This window comes from Anolis carolinensis, chromosome 2, assembly GCF_035594765.1.
Source record: "Anolis carolinensis isolate JA03-04 chromosome 2, rAnoCar3.1.pri, whole genome shotgun sequence".
NCBI lineage: Eukaryota > Metazoa > Chordata > Lepidosauria > Squamata > Dactyloidae > Anolis > Anolis carolinensis.
This window is the reverse complement of record NC_085842.1, coordinates 298346189-298367281: the sequence shown is the minus strand read 5'-3', so window position 1 is coordinate 298367281 and position 21093 is coordinate 298346189.

Below are 21093 nucleotides of genomic sequence, written 5' to 3'. Positions count from 1 at the left end.
TTCATGTAGGTTTTAATAGTAAAAATGTATAGAATGAGTATTCCAATATTCTATCTTTATTCCACCCTGGAGGGTTTTTTTTCATTCTAGATAATTTTAGCATGATGATTCAACTTTGCCTATTATGGCTACATCCTGTTGAATCTAGTGTTTATAGTTTGGTGAGGTCCTCAAGTGCTCTAGGAGAGAATTCTAAATATTTTGTGAAAATATAAATCCAAGAATTCCATAGCATAGAACTATGAGAATTAAATCAGAATCACAAAACTATAATTGTATAGTGTGAAAAGCATCCCACAAGTTAAGTCAGCAAAATGCAGGCTGCTTTTTACAGCTGCCCAAAGCCATTTTTGCAGCTTACATAGCCTTCTGGTGGACCTCCAACCAATATCCTTAGTAGTTTTTTCCACAGAGGATTTAAATGTGTGTGTTGTATTTGTTGATGAGCTTTGGGGCTGGAAATTGTCTTCTGGAAGATCTGAAGTTCCTCATCTATTCTGTATGAGTACCACACAGATGTATGGAAAACTGGACTCGAGAAGTTAGTTTTTTGGAAGGACAGCTCATACAGCGCAAAACAGAGGTGGTGGACTGGTAATTAACATTCTCTTGTTGATGAACAGGAAATAACTTATTGGGAAAGCATAGGCAAAAAGTATCATCATTATAATTGACCATTTGAGGTTCTGACCCTAGCGCCTTCAGGTAAAATAATTAGTTAGCATTTAATATGAAAAGCCTCCACCTGAGACATAGGAGAGCTGTTTTTATTCAAAATAGGCAAAGTTCAGTGATCTAGATCAGTCCGTTTCTTACATTCCCTCTCTCTTCTTAGAAAGGAAACCCAAGGTACAGGGTGGAGAAGGGAACTCTAGAGAATTTCCTTGGCAAAGCTGAATTGAGAACAGTTAAAGATGAAAATAATCCTGATTTCTATTTGCAGTCATAGGAAACACAAAAGTGACATCTATGATCTACTGGGGAGGGCCTTCTCTCAGTCCCACCATCCATTCAAACATGCTTGGTGAGAATATGGGAGAGGACCTTTTTGGTGACTGCTCCCAGGCTGTGGAACTCCCTCCCAAGAGAAACCAGAATGACCTATCCCTGCTGGCCTTCCTCTACCAACAGGCTTTTGGGGAAGGATAAGGGGAGGCTCTGGGAAGGGTAGGTGGAATATGAGTATTAAAAGCCATTTTAATGTATTTACTGTATTTTTATTCTGTTTTTACCACACTATTATTTAATAGCCTTTTCACTTTTGTATTGCTTTTTAAAAACTGTTTAGTGTGGATAGATGTTAGCCACCTTGAGTCCCCATGGGGGGAAAGGTGGGATATAAATGATGATGATGATAAAAATGAAAAATGTGGACAAACTCATGTTATTAGAACATTGCTGAATTCTTGGTGTCTTGCTGTTTTCATTATATTTGACAACAATAAAAACACAAGCCTACTGTTCATGAGTCAGAGTTTAAATTTAGCAGCTGAAGGAATCAGGTCTACAATTAATTAATGCTTGTCATGCCTGTGCCCAAAGGTGCATTACAACTATGAGCTACATCATTTTGACAAGGGGATGTCAAATAGAGAAAAACAAACTGAAAGTGATCAAGCAAATAGTAATTAGGATTTCTCCACTTCAGTTGCAAAAGTGCACAGCAGTAGACTTCCCCCTCAGGCTATATTTCAGCATAAGGAACTGGCAAATCACCTCTGAGTATTCTTGGCCTAAGAAAGTGCTATGAAAGTCATGGAATCACCATAAGTCTACAAGTGACTTGAAAGTACATGCACACATACACATTCAATGATAGTTCAGAGAAAATAAACTGGCTACAGGTTTATTGAGGGACATGAAGGATATAACTAAGTTAAATATGGTCAATTTGAAAACCAAATTTCCCAGAATCATATAATCTTACAAGCTCATCAGACACAGTCTTCTCTGTGTCTTCTCTCCATTTTCAGGTGCTGGCAAAACAGAAGCCATCCCACGATGCATGGCCACCTCCAGTGGCTGCCTGCCTGTGGGAATTTGTGTTGCCAGTGTGATAGAACGGAGAAAAGACTCAATTTTCAGGAGTCGTCTGTTAACTCCTGGAGGAGGGCGAATGTGGTCCCTATCTTCAAGAAGGGAAAAAAGAACGACCCAAACAATTACCGTCCGGTCAGCCTCACATCAATACCAGGCAAAATTCTGGAAAAGATCATTAAGGAAGTGGTCTGCGAACACTTAGAAACAAATGCGGTCATTGCTAATAGTCAACACAGATTTACCAAAAACAAGTCATGCCAGACTAATCTGATCTCTTTTTTCGATAGAGTTACGAGTTGGGTCGATACAGGGAATGCTGTGGATGTAGCGTACCTGGATTTCAGTAAGGCCTTCGACAAAGTCCCCCACGACCTTCTGGCAAACAAACTAATAAAATGTGGGCTAGACAAAACTGCGGTTAGGTGGATCTGTAATTGGCTAAGCGAACGAACCCAAAGGGTGCTCACCAATGCGTCGTCTTCATCATGGAAAGAAGTGACAAGTGGAGTGCCGCAGGGCTCCGTCCTGGGCCCGGTTCTGTTCAACATCTTTATTAACGACTTAGACGAAGGGTTAGAAGGCACGATCATCAAGTTTGCAGACGACACAAAACTGGGAGGGATAGCTAACACTCCAGAAGACAGGAGCAGAATTCAAAACGATCTTGACAGACTAGAGAGATGGGCCAAAACTAACAAAATGAAGTTCAACAGGGACAAATGCAAGATACTTCACTTCGGCAGAAAAAATGGAAATCAAAGATACAGAATGGGGGACGCCTGGCTTGACAGCAGTGTGTGTGAAAAAGACCTTGGAGTCCTCGTGGACAACAAGTTAAACATGAGCCAACAATGTGATGCGGCTGCTAAAAAAGCCAATGGGATTCTGGCCTGCATCAATAGGGGAATAGCGTCTAGATCCAGGGAAGTTATGCTCCCCCTCTATTCTGCCTTGGTCAGACCACACCTGGAATACTGTGTCCAATTTTGGGCACGACAGTTGAAGGGAGATGTTGACAAGCTGGAAAGCGTCCAGAGGAGGGCGACTAAAATGATTAAGGGTCTGGAGAACAAGCCCTATGAGGAGCGGCTTAAAGAGCTGGGCATGTTTAGCCTGCAGAAGAGAAGGCTGAGAGGAGACATGATAGCCATGTACAAATATGTGAAGGGAAGTCATAGGGAAGAGGGAGCAAGCTTGTTTTCTGCTGCCCTGCAGACTAGGACACGGAACAATGGCTTCAAACTACAGGAAAGGAGATTCCACCTGAACATCAGGAAGAACTTCCTCACTGTGAGAGCTGTTCGACAGTGGAACTCTCTCCCCGGGGCCGTGGTGGAGGCTCCTTCCTTGGAGGCTTTTAAGCAGAGGCTGGATGGCCATCTGTCGGGGGTGCTTTGAATGCGATTTCCTGCTTCTTAGCAGGGGGTTGGACTAGATGGCCCATGTGGTCTCTTCCAACTCTACTATTCTATGATTCTATGATTCTATGATTCTATGAACTGATTCCTAACTGCAAAAAACAGGGAGGAAGCAGGGACACCACGAGAAATTACGGGAAATGACGTAGGATGGACAACCATCCAAGAAGATGGAGCAAGGCAGTAAAGAACAAAATAAGACAGTTCCCTCTGCTTTCCCCCCACCTGTCTGATGAAGTCCATTGAGTTGTAAGAGACCACAATGGCCATCCAGTCCAACCCCATGGCATTCTTATCTCTGTTGTATAGAACTTTCAGTTCTAGTGCTACATGCACCTTTTTGTAATATATGCTCATTTTCACAATGGAAATAACATTGCATAAACCATGTCAGTGAAATGAGCATCCTGTCACCCCTCATGGCAGAAAGAGATTTACCAGTATGGGGCCCCAAAAAGAGCATGTTAGAACAGGCTGAGAATATATCTAGTGCATCTTTCTCTAGTTTTGCTTTCTCCAGTTGTTTTTCTCCATAATTTTTGTCATTTTTTACCATTTCTGACCAATGGCTATGTGGCTGAGACCAAAGACAATTGTCATCTAGAGAGATCCCAATTGAAGGAAATCTATTTTGTGTAAATATTCAGTTTTTATTGACATACCGGAAAGGAGACAACCATCCTTCCCCACTTAATATCCCTTAAGTTGGAATTATGACATATGTTGCTGCTCAGAAGTTAAAGATTCTGTTAATCTTTTGCTGCATCTCTCATCTGTGATATCTTTTAAGGATATCTAGCCTATTGCAGAAGTGCCAAAAATGTGATCCCAACAACTTTTTTCCCCCTCAGATCCACAGAACAACTTCAAAACTCCTGCCCCAACTTCCCTTCTCAACTTCCCATATACGTATGTGTGTAAAAGGTCAACATTTACCCTTTTCCACTGGTGCATATGCTCATTCCTTTTGTGTTGTATTGAATCCCATAAGCTGTTTATGTATTGTGTGAAAAGATGTTTTCGCATTGGTTGAATTCCTCTTTTGCAAGTTCCAAACAGTATTCTGCTTCTTCAGATCTTGAGACACAATCATCTGGCGGGAAAAGTATGAAATATTTTTAAATGGCTTAATTTGTTGAAATGATCATTGCAACCTACACACTGGAATGTTCTTACAAACCACATTCATGTTATGAAGGTATACTTCATCCTACTGATGTAAGTGAATACTTTTGTCCCATGCAGAACATCTGCATTTAGCTCAATGGTGCTGAAGTGGAATTGTGCATGGGTGTCACGGTGCTCACAATACGTTTCCATCTGTCTGTGGATGAATATCTTTACACCTGGAGATATGCATACACATTCAGTTTCACAGACAATTGTTCATTCATTTGTGCAACAGAGCCATTCAACTTAAGTGTCACATAGCAAGATCAATATGTAACATTACATGTAGATATTTATGGTACACAATTCCAGGATAGGTTATCTAAAGAATTTTTTTAAGTCAACAGATCACATCATACACAGAAAAGCCACATAAAATTTATCAGATCTATAAAAATATATACATTTTAAAAGAAAAGGGAAACATATTATTTTATCAAACATTTTTTCTTTCTCCTAACCCCGATTCAAAAACCGATCACTTCAACAAAGGGCAACAGTTGGCTAGAAGAGTTGGCAGAGTGAAATCCAGTTTATCCTCACCCCCCATTTTTCATATGCTTTAAAGAGGGTGAGATAAAATAACAGTGGGGGTTAATTGTTATTCCATTTAAAAGTGGACCAGTTCTTTCACTTCACATGCACCACAGACACAAATGTAAGATCTCAACCGGACATATATAGTCTATTTTTAAATAAAGTTTTATTATCAGTAGTATTTATTTGTTTTAATATTTAAATGCTCTTTATCTGTATTTACATCTCCTTTGGTAAGATTAATGCTCTAATAAAAAAGAAAGCCTAAATGATATCTTGGCTATATATGACTGGAGTAGCCCTGGTCTTTGTCCTCCTGTATGTCATGTATAGATGTATATGCTATGTATAGGCATCTTTTTGTATTTTTATTGTAGTCCATTCTTTTTGGTCTTGTTAAGAGATTACTATTAATTTTCTAGAAAGAAAACAAGAGATTTCCATGGAGTGATGGAGGTTTCAAGCAGGGGGTCCAGTAGATGCAGGCAGAAAAGATGAGTAATTCCATAATCCAAAATGTTCCGAACTTCAACCTCAGATCTCAGACATGAATGGGGCAACCTGGTAAACTCAAAGTAGGTGAATTAAATAAGTAAGCCACTAAAAGCCAAGCTCCTTTATAGTTTTCAAAACACATTTGAATATTGATATCACACTCACACACAAAAGCATGCAAATATGCCCATTAAGATGTGGCTTTAAATATAACCTATATTCCATACCTTTTTCTTCTGTGATCTTTGCCAACAAAATAGTACAGGAGTGAGCTGATATTAACATGGTCCGAACAGAAGCATGTTTTTCTGAATGTGAAAAGGGGCCTCAGTGGCCAAGCCAATTGTGCAATGGAATCCAAGAGTTTAGTCTGTTGAGATGAACAAATATTAGCCACTTTTAAAAGATTTCCACCTTTACGTGTTTCTTTCCACCACAGAGCAATAAAACCACACTTGTTAAGAATGAGCTCTCTTGTCTGCTTCAGGTGAGAACACTGGGGGCTGACACCATTTCCTCTTCTTTAGTGATGGATTCCCCGGCAATAGGGGTCATGTCAGCAGCTTAAGCTGACAAAATCCATGTGCTGAATATTGCAAGACAGATGAGGATTCCGCCTGAAAGACATAAACAAAACTTGAAGTTGATTCAAAGCTTGGGGAAGTCTGATGTGATGTTCAGGAAAAGGCAAAAAGATTGGGGCAATAACTCAGGATTAGCCATGGTGAGGCCCTTACTTTCAGAGCCCAACTAAACAATCTTTCAACTGTGATAGAAATAAATTGTAGTGAATGGGGCAGAGCTGGAGCAACACTCTAGCTGTCCCCCTCCCGCAGTAGCTCATCAACAAAATACATTTGACTTTTCATTCTCAGTGTAATGATTGATGAATGTGAACAACACTGCATACAGTTTAATGCAAAGAACTTTCATATTTTAAAAAGTGTGACAATGTTTTTAGACATGTGGATATCAGTTTGGCTTTATTAAAATGTTTTTACTGAAATATGCAAAAGACAGGGATGTTGAAGAGCCTCTGAGACAACATGGATCTCCCAAGGACACGTGGTTCATTTTTTCCCTTTGTTTCATTCATGTTTTTGTTGAAAAATCAAAGCATTTTTTTAAAAAGCTAAATTTAAATGCCAAGCAGGCAAAGAAACATATATAGAGGAATGAACATTTAAAACAACAGATGTTCCCTTGTGTATATAGATGATCTTCATCAGCTAGCACTATATGTTTGAATATAGATTACATGTTACAGACAGAACCAAAAACTCAGTTATTTTGCAATTTTTTTCTTACACAAATTGTCTCACAATCCCTATTGCATTCAACCATAAATACTCTCTAATATAGGGTCTACATGAAGACACAGCACATCATTTAATCTACTTCCATTAAGGTCTTATCCACATTAAAACAAACCATGAACCCACCTTGTTTTCACTATTTGCTATCTCCAAGACATATGTGGATGAATATCTTGAGTTTTCTGCCCTTAACTTGCTCCAGATATAACCAGATACTCCTGACCCTGCAAGGTATAGTTATTAAATTCATTCAACTGTTAAAGAAATGTGAATACATTATTGAATAGGTTTAATATCAGATTTGAACATATTACTATGAGCTGAATGCTGTCACTGACGAAACTAGATCAAACCTACCAAATCTATGAGATATATCTATATTATTCTCATATTCCACAAGGTGAGAACTGTGAGAATAATGAAATCTGAATCTCAAAGCCACAGAATGCATATCTAAAACCTTCAAAAATATATGTTTTCTCCTGCCTTCACCCTCAGAAACAGATTGGGACAGATTAGTGTAAGCAGCTTGCCAAAATGAAACAGATCCATGTATGTTTTTTAAAAGAAAACTTGAAAACATTGATGAGCCCTTTTGTCCTTCGGCTGTCTTACCTTTCCATGGGTATTTCAAAAGTGCATATATATTTAATGTACCATGCAATTAAGCAGTACATTGTGTCCAGGTCTGACACCATACCTATAAGCAGAGTTTTTTTTAAAAGTCTGGTTCCATAGCAACCTATTCCCATACCAATATGAAAAGGACTAAAAGAGGGAAGTACTATATCAAAGTAGGCCATGAATAATTCGACGAGTATGATGGATGTGTCATCAACTGGCATAATGCTAATGGGCCACTGAAATAAGAACACCGATCTTTATACCATAAATAGTGAATTCAACCAATTGTTCTCGAAAGGCACATTTCAAACCATTATAACCTTTCAGAGGTTTGGCAGCAGCCATACTTACGCTATTAAGATGTGTGTGGTGCATGCGTCGGTGTATATGATGGCCAATTTACTGTTGTGCTCTGGCCACACACACAATTTATATTTTCCTGGAGCTCTGCTCCAATGAAACAGAGTTCTGAGCAATGCACATACATTCTTTTCAAATAAATGCCCACATTTCATTTACAGTGAGTTCAATAGAAGAGTGACAAAAAGATTAGGAGAGAAATTACTAGAGCAGGAGTGGGAATTATGTGGACAAACAGATATTTGCAGTCCAGAAAAATCTGGAGGGCTGCATGTTTCCTATCCAAGGGCTAATGTCAGTAAGTATTGTACAGAATGCAACATAAACTCCTCAGATAATTTCTTTAGGTATGAAACTCCCCTATACTTATTTAGAACTTTGGTAATCGAGATATAAGTCATTGATTTTATCCTGCACTATAAATATGGAACTGCTATTTTTAGAGAGAAATGGGAGATATAATTAAAATTCATGTTTATTTATTTATTCAATTTTACTTCATGTGTTTTCCAACATGGGATCCAAAATGGCTTGCAAAATTTAAAATAGTAAGCCGCCCCGAGTCCCTCCGGGGAGATGGGGCGGGATATAAGAATAAAATTATTATTATTATTATTATTATTATTATTATTATTATTATTATTAGAAATAATGCTAGCTATCAGCATGTCTTTTTAAAAGAAAAAAAGATTCTAAAGCTTCCTCAGCTTGACCTAGTGGCCATTCTTACCAAAGAGTTCTTAATTTCAGAAACATGTATTACTATAGATTTCTTTGCAGACTTTGCTGAACTGGAAAACCTGCCACCTATTGATTAATTGTTTTTGATGTCTTAAGAAGACTATTAGAACCTTGACAATTCTTGATCAGCCAAGAGATAAAAGGGGGTATCCTTTCAAACACAGTTAAATTTGTCTAATGAGATGACTACAGTGGTTTTAAAATAGTTACTTGTAAAATATGATGGATTCTTTGTATTTTGAAGCACAGGAAAGTTGCAATACTTTTTTTGAAGAGATCGTAAAAAAAACAACAATGTTAGAATGTTAAGAAACAAAAATTTCAAAATTGAGTTTTAATCTCAATCTTTCAGTGGCTCTGCTATGCCATTTATTTATATGAGGACAGTTTCAGAGTTTTTATTTCAAGTAAAAATTCAACTTAGATTTTTCTCATTGGTATAAGACACTTACACCTTGTTTCCCATTGTAACAAAAGTCTTTCCAGCAATTTGGCAAAGATCTCCAGGAAACATGGGGGATTTCAAAGCAAAAGACTGTTTCATTGCTGCTTCAGCTGGAGGAAAAGTTCAGATGACCAAAGGTCCAGCTGGTATAAAAAAAATCCTTCTAGCCACATGATTCCATATATTTTTTCCATACAGTTTTTGCAAGATTGTGAGTAATTATTTTTTCTTCTTACAGTTTTTTTTTTCGTGTCAGGAGCAACCGGAGTTGCTTCTGGAGTGAGAGAATTGGTCGTCTGCAAGGACGTTGCCCAGGGGACGCCCGGATGTTTTGATGTTTTTACCATCCTTGTGGGAGGCTTCTCTCATGTCCCCGCATGGAGCTGGAGCTGATAGAGGGAGCTCATCCACACTCTCCCCAGGTGGGATTCGAACCTGGCAGCTTTCAGGTCAGCAACCCAACCTTCCAGTCACTTAGTCCACTACGCCATCTGGGGGCTCTTCTTACAGTTACCGGGATAGATATATAGATATAGATATAGATATAGATATAGATATAGATATAGATATAGATATAGATATAGTAGAGAGAGAGAGAGAGAGAGAGAGAGAGAGAGAGAGAGAGAGAGAGAGAGTGCTTTCAAGAGAATATATAACTCATTTGTTGAAACAGCTTCAGTGGCTATTCAAAGTGCTGGTTATGAACCATGAAGGCCTTTATAACTAGCAGATAAAGACATTTTCATTCAAACGGGCTCTTGATAACTAAAGATATTTTAATAATTTGACTGTGTTTTGTTTGTTTGTTTGTCATGTGTTTAAGACTTTATGCTATTTTGAATTAGAAGTTATTTTAATGTGACAAATTATTGTATTGTTTTTAATTTCCCCCCCCAAAGTTTTAGCTGTATTTTGTTTTAATCTTGTTGAAATCCACCTTAATTTATACACCAGGAAACACAGAAAAGTAAATTAAACACACTTTTATAAAATGCACAATTAAAACATTATTTGTGATAGATGCAGACTCATATATTTGAGGACCACTTCAAAAACAGTCCAGTGCAAGAATTTGAATTTTACAAGACACCTGCATTTTAAGCATTTACATACACATACATTTTTCATGTGTGTGCACGCACACACAATTATATAATTGTATGACTGTATTAGAAGCAAATAATGGAGTCAAACAACAATAATCCATCAAGAATAAACCATTATTCAGCTTTAAAAAAATGTTGTTCTCTGCACGAGAAATGCAGTTTTTTTAGCAGAAAATATTTTCCTCACTGTCCTCCACACCATGTGTGGGTTTTGTACATAATAAGACCCAAGTATAACATCTTATATGCAGAAAATAGCATTTTGCAGAAAATGAGACTTGCTGTGCAGAAAATTCAGGTTCCTGTGCAAAAAGAATGCAAATTTTACACACGATAGACCCAATCTATTTTTGAAAACTATGCTTTCCCACAGTTGGAAAAAATGGTAAATTTACTCACTGCTTCTTTCAAAAATACAACTAGTGAAGAAATACTTCCCTAGATATCCTGCCAGCATCTTCTTAGACTTTCAAGATTTGTCTACTGCATAGATCTAGAAAAAGCCAACAGCAGGACCTGTGGGGACTTGCTCTGGGCATGACTGAGTCTATTACTATGTCTTCATGATTTTGTTCTCAATATATGTGTTACTATTTGCCATGTTTGAGTAATATTAGTAAATATGGAAAAAGTTAGCTATATTGAGGTTTAGGCCACCTTCCTGGTCTGTTGTAATGTATTGTTTGTTTTTTTACTGTCCCGGAATCGGAAACTCAGGAGCATCAAAATTTGGACTCCCAAAATGTCTGCCTCTCTTTTCCCCACTTCAGCTTCTGAGCATTGTCACATGGCTAGCTAGCAGTTCATGGTGTGTGATGTTCATGCAGTATATAGGTGTAATGAAGTTTCAATATTTTTAAAACCAAAATTCTTAAATGTTATTATAGTTACTTCTTAATTCCTTGCAGTGCTGAAATGCATAGCTTTCTTCTATTTGCCTTATTTCTGTTTATTGCTAACTTGTGTTTCTTGGTAAATACTTGGCCTGACCCATACCAAATCACTATTCACATTCAGAATTCTCTGTTACAACTACTATGATTTCCATCTGCTTTCTGTCCCAGCCAAATGCATAAGCCTATTACAAACTCCTGAAAATTAGAGTTTATAATGGAAGTGCTGACAAAACTTTCAAATATTGGCAAGTGTATGACTTCTGTAATGAGTCAAGGGAGAGATGGGCAAGATGAACACACAATTATTGAGTTGAGGAAAAGAAAACCTCTCTCATCTATTCATCCATCTCATACATTTGGGATAATAGCCTTGAGAAACAAAAGGTTCATCCTAACTGTTCCCATTTACAAACTCCTGAGAGAAAGAAGAGATTCAATTTCTCCCAATAAGGAGTACACAATGCGACAAGGTTGTTCAATGCAGGCTTAATATTAGGTACTGTGGCATAATGAAAGAAAAGGAGGAACAAGAGCCAAATTGTCAGAGACTAGGATATGGATTGTCACTGCTAACTTATTCCTTATCAGACTGAGGGTATTTGTTTTGCTTTAGCTTGGCCTCCAACAACTATTTATTGTATTGGTATTTTGCAAAATTAGAGGCTCAGTTACATTGGAGATGTCAAGACAATCATTAGAATATAATAAACACAATATTGTAGAAGTTTTCAAGACAGCTGCCCATATAAAATAAGCACAGCTTCCCAGATAGTTGGATAGTTGCTGACTGTTTTTAACAACCTTAATGCTAGAGATCCCAGACACTGTAGTTGAAAACATATTTTCCCAAGCTCTTTAGAATTCAGAATGATTTTAATTTTCACTAGCAGTTGGTTAACAGAAGCCAGGAACTTCCTTTGAATTTGCAATTATTAATATGTTATACCAGATGTAGAATATGCTTCTAAATGATCATTTGCAAACCAACAGAGGCCACATCTACACTGCCCACTTGGTCAGTGTAGGACCAGATCAGCCCCATGATGACCAAACACTGCGTAAGGCTGATTTGGGGTAATGTGGTGCAAGGCCACCTTAACATGGTCTTGCTCTACATTACCCCAAAGTCAGGAGAATATTCTGAGCCAGAATGCAGTCTGTTCCTGAACCATGGGCCTGTGGGAATAGTTGGGCCAACTGTGAAATAGAACTAGCTGCAACTGTCCCCATTGTAATCCTATGATGCATGGGCACTTGGAATTGCGGAGACAGAGCATGCAACAAAGATAGACTCACTTTTCCCAGAGACCTAGGCCCCTTCCACACAGATGAATAAAATCCCACATTTTCTGCTTTGAACTGGAATATATGACAATGTGGGAGTCTAAGCTCAAAGCAGATATTGTGGGATTTTCTGTCTTGATATTCTGGGTTATATGGCTGTCTGGAAGGGTCCTTAGAGATAAGGAGAGGAAAAGTAGGTGTATGAGAAATGATGTTATGGGAGGGATTGAAGCCTTTTAAAGTGGTTCCTGCTGGTACAATCCTTTGTGAGAGCAACATTGTATTCAGCTGAACAGCTCTAGGCTTTGGGTCCCATGTTCTTGGAATTCATGTATTCAAGTTTCTAAGTTTGTTCTTGCTTCTAGTTCATGTGTAGAATAGGTTGCCTGCCTTGGATTCATGCTATCTGTTTATGGATATTTTTGTGGATTGATTCTAGAGACTATATTTGAAAGGATTTTGGACTCTTGGCTATCTTGGAAATAACCTTTTGAACTTTTATTCTTTCTTTTGCATTTAGTTATTTTTATATACTCTTCTTTAAAGCTACGGCGATCCAGGCCACGGTCATCTCAAGGCTGGACTACTGTAACGCCCTCTACATTGGCCTTCCTTTTTCAGTGATCCGGAAGCTCAAGTTGGTACAAAATGCAGCTGCTCGACTTCTTGTGGGAGTCCCGATGAGATGTCATATAACACCAATCTTACTGCAGCTGTACTGGTTGCCAATTGAGCGCCGGATTACTTTTAAAGTGATGGTGCTTACTTTTAAGGCCTTACATGGTCTAGGGCCAATGTACCTGAGGGACCGCCTCACCCCCTGAAAACCTCAGATATCCCTCCATTCTGAGAACCAAGATCTATTGGAAGTTCCCAGTTTTAAGACCTTGCGTCTAACAGCAACTAGACATAGAGCTTTTACAGCAGTGGCACCATAACTCTGGAACACTCTACCACCTGAAGTTCGTGCCTTGCGGGACTTATCAGTCTTCCACAGGGCATGTAAGACACACCTGTTTCAGCAGATCTCCATTATTGTTGTTTTTAAATTGCTTAGATTTTAGCTTGTTTTTGTAAGCCACTCCGAGCCCTGGGGGGGGGGTGTTTTTAAGATTTTTTTTTTAAAGATGTTTTAAAGATGTTTTTAAATTGTTAGATTTTAGCCTGTTCTTGTAAACTGGCCCAAGCCCTAGGGGAGTGGCGGCATATAAGTTTGAATAATAAATAAATAAATAAATAAATAAACTTTTACTTACTGGATTACCTGGGCAAAGTGTGGTTTGTGGTGAAAAGGTGTTTCAGGGCTCTAGGGCAACAGATTGCTCCTCTCCACCTCCCCCAGTATCCTGTCACCTCAGCCAACATCACTATATGCAGTGGTCAACAGGTAGGACCTGTGTCATGGCCAGAGATTGTCATGACATGGGATGTGGAGAATCAGAAAGGGTGGATGTGTAGTAGTGCCAAACAATGTTAGGCACTGATAGGATCCGCCCAAAGTTACATGTATATAATTGTAGTTCACAACTTTATTCTCAAGGTGCTGATAAACCAAGTAATTCCTGAAAAACCATGAATGACATACTGAAGGGATTGAATGGGCCTACTGAAGACTACAGAAGATGAGTGTGAGAGAGAAGGAGATGCCGAGAGGGACAAACCTCATGGACAGGAAGAATACCAAGCTAGATCAAGAAGAACAATCATGAGCTCAGTGAGAAAAGAAGGGGGAATGCAGCCCCCCAGCTATCTTACAGGAGGTAGGCCTAGAATAATATTAAAGCTAGCTGTTTTGGACTTAAGTTTCCAGAATTCCTAAATATTGGCCAAGTTGGCCTGAGCTTTTGGGAGCTGTATTCCAAGACAGTTGGAGGACCAGCTGGGAATTACTGCCCAACCTGTGGGCATGGAGACTTCACCTACTGCTTTCAAGGCATTTCACAGGGAACTGAATCAGAATAAGAGGTGAGGGTTAATGAGTAAATGATCTGATCCTCCCTTCTCAACCACATTTCAAAAGACATGTAACCATCTTGAAAACCCACAAGGCTTTTGCTTCTAAATATTTATGATGTGATGTGATGGGTATGATATTTGTTAATATACAATTCATATTTCATGCTTATGTGGGATTTGATTCCAGAATCTTTCTCAAATACAAACATTTGTGGATGCTCAAGTCCCATTATATACAATGTCATAGTAAAAAGTGTCCCTTACATAAAATGGCAAAACTAAGGTTTGTTTCTTGATTTTAAAAATATTATTTTAAACCATGGATGATTGAATTTGTGGATACAGAATCCATGGAGATGGAGGGCCAGCTGTAGTACCTTTAGTCCAGGTGGTGATAATGGCTTCTTCTAACTGGCTTTGAAATCTCTTGCAATCTGATCCTTTTAGGAATGTATAATCATCATCATCATCTTTATTTTTATACCCCACCAGCCATCTCCCCAAAGGGACTCTGGGTGGCTTACAATCAGGACCAAGCCCAGAACATACAACAAAATACAGCAACCAAAATACAGTTAAAAACATAATAGCATATAAACAATCCAATTAAAACAATTAAAAACACAGCAGGGTAAAAAACATAATTAAAAGTAAAACAACCAGAACCAGGACTAGGGCATCATTATATTAGAGAGGCCTGGACATAGACATGTGCAAGAGCGAAACATAAGACTTGGGCCAGGTTAAAGTGCTGACTACAACCTTATCAGTAAATGAGGGTGGGCATTCATGAACAAGGACTAACCATTTTCAAAAGCACACTGGAACATCCAAGTTTTCAAATCCCTACAGAAGGCAAACAGAGTGGGAGCTAGTCTAATCTCCCTGGAGAGGGAGTTCCAAAGTCAGAGAGCCACCACCGAGAAGGCACTCTCGGCGGTGGTTCAGTGTCGTACCTCAGAATAGTTCACCTTGCTATAGACACCCAGTCAGACATAGGAGAAAGTCTTTTGTAGTTTTATTGAGCAAAAGCAGATATAAATCAAAGCAGGCAATTAAAAAGTCAATAAAAATCCATTAGTCCATGAGCCATAATAATCCACCAGTCCATAAGCCAAAACAGTAACCGATAAATCCCAAAGAACCAAGGCCCAAAGGTTTCAAAGATCCAGGAAAAATAATCTTTTCTTAAGCATGAAGCAAGAACATCCACACAGATGAAACGAGGATTTGCTTTGACAAAAATCTATCTGCAAACACACACTTTTAAAAGCACCCCAGAAATGCATTCCTCTTTCCTGTGGAGGCCTCACTCTTTCCCTCCAATCTCACACTCCTACAAGGCTGAACTCCCTTCCATAACAACCGGTCCGCCCTAGATAATTCAAGGTCCTCATTATCTTGCACCTTAACCGGTGCTGAAGACACCGGGGCTTGAGACATTTCTTGCTCATTAATTCCCTTGGGAATGTCATTCTGGCTGTTATCTATGGCTTGTGGGGTCAACAGTTCATTCTGCTCAAACTGCATTTCTCAAGCCTCTGAATCAGCCTGTATTCTCATTCCCATGCCATCATCCTGAAATTCATCCTGCCTGTGATGACCCATGGGCCTTGTAGTCCTGCTCAGGACATTGTAATTCCTGATGAAGATGAAAACTTGGGTTTTTTACCTTCCCAGTCTGAACTGGATTCTTCTCAGCCAGATCTTTCCCAGGCAGATCTGGGAACCTTGCACCTGCAAGAAAGTTGTCTCCCAGAAGTATGTCAAACAAGCCCAGAGCCTACTTCTCCCGTATTCTTGCGCCGGGAGTTTTGTAAACAACAGAGAAGTTTGGATTCAGCTTCGCGCAGGAGTGCGAGGATTGCAGCTAAGAATGTGGCCAATTAAGACTGCTTCTCGTGAGAATCTTTGGGGAGTCTCACATCTGGTCTCAGAGTTAGCTTTCGGTTCTGATTCCCAGAGAACTGCTTCGGCGGGAAAGCTAGACTCTATTTAGGTGTTTTACCCGCGTAGTAACTTCGCGGAGTCAATTCGTCAGCCTACGGAGCGAGTTGTGTCTGGACAGCGCGCTCCGATTCAAGCCTCGCTCCTGCTCAAGCCTTGCCTAGCTATCCAGCCTTCGCCTTGCTTCCCAGCCTTTGTTTATCTACGGACTTTGCCTTGTTTCCCAGGATCAATCCTTGCCTTGTTCCACGGATTTATCAAGTTATTCCACGGACCTTGTTCTTGTTCTTAGTTACCGTGTTCCACGTTCAAGCCTTGTTTCAAGTATCAAGTTATTTCCTAGCCTCGCTCAAGTTTCATGGACTAAAGGACCTTGTCATCTCCCCTCACTTTGCTTGGCAAAGTGAGTGTTTCGGTTATTGGATTACAACTTTGGACCTTAATATTTCTTATTGGACATTGCTTTTTTGGACTAATTCTGACCTTTCCTGAAAGGCCTAATTCTGGACTATTTTCTACACTTGTTTTTATTAACTTTATATATTCCTACAATAAAGATATTAGATAGATTCTGGCCTCTGTGTATGGTTATTGGTGCTCTGCAGCCTGGGTCGTGACAGTTTGACTCCGCCACCCTAAGCACCAATTAACCTCGGCCAGAATGTCTACCGGAGTCGTACCTGGGCCGAGCGGCCAGCCGATTACCTACACCATCGACAAGGAAGAGGTGGACGTGATAAGCTCAATGCACAGGATGGAGAAATAAGGGGTTTGAAGGAACGCGGTGTTCGTCTTCCGGCCATGGCGTTGCCAACCAAGTTTACTGGAGAAGCTTCTAAGGTTCATGTCTTCCGTCGCCAATGTCAAGCTTATCTGGAGGCCCGTGCTGCCGAGTTTCCCCAAGAAGACATCAAAGTGGCATGGGTTTACAGTCTTCTAGACGGGCCAGCGGCCAGCTGGGCGACGGCACTGTTCGACCAAGCCTCTCCACACCTAAGATCAGCGCAACACTTCTTGGACCACCTCAAGGAGACTTGGGGAATCGAGGACAATTTGGAGGCAGCCGGTCACAAACTCCGTCGCCTTTTCCAAGGAGACAGACCTATGTCTCAGTATATAGCCGAGTTCCGAGTGCTGGCCCACAACACCGGCTGGAACGATGTAGCCCTCAGGGGACAATTCCGGGAGGGTCTCAACATTGAAATGCTGGAAGAAATCTCCAAGGTGGATCCTCCCCAGACCCTCGAGGCACTCATTGATCAATGTTTACGGGCTGAAGTCATGATTGCCAACAGGAAACAGTGGGTTCGAGGCCAGGGCAGTAGAGCCGGGGCAAAACCCCCCGCTCCCGCCAGCGTTCAGCCACGTCCGGTGTGGAGACCCCCACCGCCAACCCCATACCCCAGAGGAGGCGAGGAGGTGCCGATGCAGTTGGGCAATGTGCGTCCCAGACTAGATGCCGCCGAGAAGGCCCGTCGTCAACGCTTAAACCTCTGCTGGTACTGCGGGAACGGGGGCCACTTCGCCAGAGAGTGCCCAGCCAAAGGGAAGCCTGCCGCCCGTCTTGCGGCGGCGTCCTCCACGGAGACGAAGGCGTCTGAGCCGACTGGCACACAGCCGGCGGGGGAAGCCAACGACCGGGTGTAGAGAGGCTCGCCAACCCGGTCAAAAAATCCATCCAAGAGCCGCCAACCGGGGTCCTGTTCCTTCTCGTGGTCACATTATGGTCAGCAAAAAGGGGACCCGTCATGATCCACGCCATGATAGACTCTGGAGCTACCAACAATTTCATCGATAGAGAGTATGCCGACTCTCTGGGATTACAATATCATGATTTCAAGAATGCCCGTGTGGTGCAAGCCATAGACGGCCGTCCCCTCAAGACGGGCCCCGTAAGTCAGTGGTCGGAACCCACCAGGATGTGGATAAGGGAACATATGGAAGAGATTTCCTTCTTTGTTACCGAGGTCCCCCATTTCCCTGTGATTTTGGGAATTCCATGGCTGACTCTCCACGACCCTAACATCTCCTGGTCCAACAGAGAACTGCAGTTTGCTTCACCGTACTGCCAAAACCATTGCCTCGTAGCCAAGGTATGCCATGCCACAGACACCGAACCCATCATCACCTTGCCAAAGAAGTACTCCGAGTATTGGGATGTATTCAATGAAAAAGAAGCCGAAAAATTACCCCCACATAGACCTTATGACTGTGCCATTGACTTGGTGGAGGGGCCCCCGATCCCGCGAGGGCATCTCTACTCCCTGACTGAACCAGAGCAAGAAGCTCTCAGGGAATTCCTAGAGACAAACCTTCGCAAGGGATTCATCAGACCCTCTCAATCCCCAGCCGCCTCCCCAGTGATGTTTGTGAAGAAGAAGTCAGGGGAACTACGCTTGGTGGTGGACTACAGAGCATTGAACAATATCACCAAGCGGAACAGCTATCCCCTGCCCTTAATCTCGGATCTACTGGATCGGCTTCGAGGAGCCAAGGTTTACACCAAGCTGGATCTTCGGGGGGCTTACAACTTAGTTCGCATCAGGGAAGGGGACGAGTGGAAGACCGCCTTCCAGACCAAATTCGGATTATTTGAGTCCCGAGTTATGAATTTCGGTTTATGCGGAGCCCCCGCAACGTTCCAGCATTTTGTCAATGACATTTTTCAGGACTATCTAGACAGGTTCTTGATAATCTACCTGGACGATTTTTTGGTGTTTTCCAGATCGCAATCAGAACATGAGAACCACGTCAAAATGGTGTTACAACGATTGCGGGATCATGGACTTTATGCCAAGCTGGAAAAATGCGCTTTTGATCTACAAGAGGTAGATTTCCTTGGTTACCGCATCTCGCCTCTAGGGCTTTCCATGGATCCAGCCAAAGTTTCAGCAGTATTGGAATGGCGGGCGCCAACTAACAAGAAAGAGGTGCAGCGTTTCTTGGGGTTCGCGAACTACTACCGCAAGTTCATTCCAGATTTTGCCCGCTGGTCCGACCCCATCACTAGCTGCATCCGTGGAAAGCAGCCTTTCCGCTGGACTGATCAAGCAGAGAAAGGGTTCCAGCAACTAAAGAAACTATTCACCTCCCAGCCAATTCTACAGCACCCAAATCCTGAAACCCCTTTTGTGGTGCAAGCGGACGCCTCTGATGTGGCTATTGGGGCTGTACTCTTACAACCGGTGGGAGATCACCTCCACCCCTGTGCCTTTTATTCTCGTCAACTAACCACACCAGAGAGGAATTACACCATTTGGGAAAAAGAACTACTGGCCATAAAGGCAGCCTTTGAAACTTGGAGACATTGGCTAGAAGGGGCCAAATTTCCCATTGAAGTCCACACTGATCATCGTAATCTAGAACATCTAAGAACTGCCCGCAAACTAAATCAGAGGCAGCAACGTTGGGCTTTATTCTTTGAACGTTTCAACTTCCAGATCCATTATGTGACCCCAGCCCAAACCAAGCAAGCAGACGCCCTGTCACGTAAACCGGAATACGCTGCAGGACGCAAGGAGACCTTTGAATCCCAACTGCTACAACCTGAGAACTTTGCCACGCTCACGGTGGGGAACACCAAATCCATTCCCATTGGTTCAACTTCCCCTACTCCAGGACCCATCTGTGCTCAAGAAATCAGGGCTAGTCAGCAAGCAGATGCCTGGGCGCAGGACCAACTTCGCCAAGGTCTGCATTTCCCCTTTTCGCTTAAAGATGGGCTGCTCTGCTATAGAAATCATGTTTATATCCCACCCGGACCGGGCAGGGAAAAAGCGCTTCGTCTGTGTCATGACTGCAAACCAGCAGGACACTTCGGACTATTTAAAACTATGCATTTGATCCTAAGGGATTTTTGGTGGCCCAAGATCCGCAAGGATGTGGAAAAATATGTCAACACCTGCCCAGTATGCCAGCGCTCCAAGATACGAAGGGAGAAGCCCTCAGGGCTTTTACACCCCCTTCCTACCCCATCTCGCCCATGGGAAATAATTTCCGCGGATTTCATCACTGACCTACCACTTTCCTGTGGATTCACCACGATCTTAGTGGTGGTGGACCTATTCACCAAGTTAGCCCATTTCATTCCCTGCGAAGGCCTCCCCACGGCCAAGGAAACTGCGGATCTATTTCTTCAACATGTTTTCAGACTACATGGATTGCCCAAGAGTTTAGTCACAGACCGTGGATCTCAATTCACCTCTCGTTTTTGGAAGGCACTACAAAAACTATTGGGCATAGACTCTCGCTTATCTTCAGCTCATCATCCCCAAACAGATGGGCAAACGGAGCGCACCAATGCCACTTTGGAGCAGTATCTTCGCTGTTATGTAAACTATCAACAGGACAATTGGGCTTCTCTGTTACCACTGTCTGAGTTTGCCTACAACAATGGAGTTCAAGCTTCTACAAAAGAAACGCCGTTCTTTGCAAACTACGGCTTCCATCCACGTTTCTTCCCCCCTGTCATTGAAACTTCAGAGGTTCCCGCAGCAGAGGATTGGCTGCAGGAACTCACAGCGGTGCAACAACTTTTGCTCCAGCAACTGGACCAAGCCAAGGAGGACTATAAACGCCACGCTGACAAACATCGCCAGCCGGGCCCCGAAATCAAGGTAGGAGATCGGGTTTTCCTGTCCACTCGCTTTTTGCCCTCCCATCGCCCTTGCCGGAAGTTAGATGCCCGTTTCATTGGTCCCTATCCAGTGGTGGCGCAATTAAACCCCGTGACTTTCAAACTCCAACTTCCGCGTTCAA